Raw genomic sequence first — 2,469 nt, 5'->3', positions numbered from 1 at the left:
GGGGTGCGTGGCGTCGTCCGGGGCGTCGCTGGGGAGGCCAGGGAGGAAGCAGGAGGTGGCTAGGGGGGGAAGCAGGAGGTGGCCGGGGCAGCGTCGGCGAGCGCCACGCCTCGCCTCTGCTCGTCCTCCTGGCAGAGGAGGAAGAGGACAAAGGAGGAGGAGGTGGGCTGGGCCGGCTGGGGGAACTGGGCCGGCTCTGGTAAGCAGGTAAGTGGCCCAGGTGGCCTCTCTCCCCTTTTTTTCTATTTTGTTTCTCTTTTCTATTTCTGTAGTTTTGTTTCTGATTTAGTTTATAGCCCAAATCATTTTAATAAATCCTGCAAATAATTGTGGCCATTAAATGAATTATTACAGAGGCCCTTAACTATTTTCAGAATTGTTGGAGCATTTAAAAAATATTAATAGTATTTAAATGCCCCAATTCAAATACAATAAGGATTATTCAAAAATCCATAATGGCCCAAAAATATTGGCATCATTTTTGGTAGAGGTTTTTCACCTTTGTCAAAAATCATAAACATTTTTGAAAGCCATTTGGACTTACTTGAAAGTATTTTAGGTGAACCTAGTGAATTCCTTTAATGCTAGGGTTTGAGCAATCCCCATTTCAAGTTCATTCAAAAGTTAAACATGATGCACACATGAGGCTAGGCTAGAGCAATGCCAGAAGCTAGGGATGTGACAATTCACCCCCACTAAACAAGAATCTCGTCTCGAGATTCAGGCGTAGGGTAAAGTGAGGGGTAAACGTAGCTAATATAATCTTCACGATCCGGGGTGCACTTCAGTTGAACGTTGATTCATTCACCATCGTTGTCTCGAAGTCTTGCTCTGAGAAATCCTGCCAACATGACCTGGAGGGAAAGAGACTCTAGAAGGGTCGATCTTCTCGAAGATCGAACAACTCACGGAATGAGACATAGCAACATCTCTTGAGCTGGGAGACGAAGCACAGATTTGAAGAAATGGAGTGGAACAGATGACGAAGGTTCACTAGGTAGACAACGATTCCACGCTTAAGAAGGTGGTAAACGATTGCCAACGTAGCGAAGAGTTGAGTTGCCATGATACCACGACGAAACATCCTGGAGGATGGTGATCGTAGAGTATTACCTTAAGTGGCAAAAAGAATTACTTTTGATTCAGAGATCATTGAAACTCTTCATACAAGCATAAGGCAATTCACAACGATCGTTTGGAGGGGGTCTGTAGAATGGCATACTCGGACTTGGATGATGTGGATTACCTTGTTGAAGACAACGTAATGGATGAATTTGCTTATCACCGGAAATGGAAGAGACTCATGGTAAAATGGCACATTGGCGGTGCAAGCTGGGAACAAAATGCAAATGATGGGAATGATTCTGGTAACTGGGTAAGAACCCAACAATAGAGAGTGAATTCACTGTTTGAGTAGGTCATAGCATTGCCGAGGAAACTGAGAGCAAACCCAGTTAGTGCCGATGATAACACGTAGCGCTTATGCGTGCTCTCAAGAACTTGAGCATTTCCACAATCATCAAGATTCTACCAATATCCGTGTCAAGGATTCTGGCAACACAACTTACTACCATGATGAATACCGGTGGAAGATGCCGATGCAAAGGAAGATAACACCTTCTTAGATTTCACCTTGGCGAGGCCAAGGAAACAAAATCTGGATGATTGACCGAGAGACATTTAGCACTCCGCTTCTAATGTTCTCCTTGATGTGCTAGCGTAACCCATTCATAGATACGGTTTGATAACTAGAACATCAAGTAAAGGTCGGACTTCGGGAACACAACAAATCATAAGGCACAACTAGAGAGTAAATCCTACGAAGTCCTTATGGGAAGGTGGCCAACTTCATCAATCAAGATATTATAATAACAGGTCTTCCGGCTGGGTGTGTTGGCCATGACATCCACTTTATCGGTTATCGCGAGACCAATATTATAGTTCTTGGGAAATGTTCCAAACCATCATATCTGCCTGAGATTCAGATCTGGTTGGTGTCAGGATATTCCAGACTCATCGAGTCTAGGAAGAAAAACGAAAGTTTGCAACACAAATCGACGAGATGACGTTGCGAGATTCTCGGAAGATGAACTACGATAGCAAGCTCCAAAACATGAGCTGGTTCTGCTACAAACATGTGAACACGTTGTCCAAGACAAGCATGACCACAAAGTAGTCTTATAATAAAACACTACCGAATTCAGGAGGGGAACCATCATCGAGGATATTGAAGTCCTTGCATAAGGTATACTCTTAAGAAGGAACTTCTTCTCCTTGAACAATTCAATCAGTGGCTTGGTGTGCTAGGGACACATATAGATTGAAGGTTGCAAGTCTTCAAACCACAGAATTCTTCGCACGTGTGCATGACTGATTTGGAATGATTCCAAGAAAACAACATTGACTTTCTCGAATCCACGGCGGCAACTTGCATCAGATGCACATGAATTAAAGGAAGTCACTACCTTC

Source organism: Triticum aestivum, chromosome 3B, assembly GCF_018294505.1.
Source record: "Triticum aestivum cultivar Chinese Spring chromosome 3B, IWGSC CS RefSeq v2.1, whole genome shotgun sequence".
Lineage (NCBI taxonomy): Eukaryota > Viridiplantae > Streptophyta > Magnoliopsida > Poales > Poaceae > Triticum > Triticum aestivum.
Note: the sequence above shows the minus strand (reverse complement) of the source record.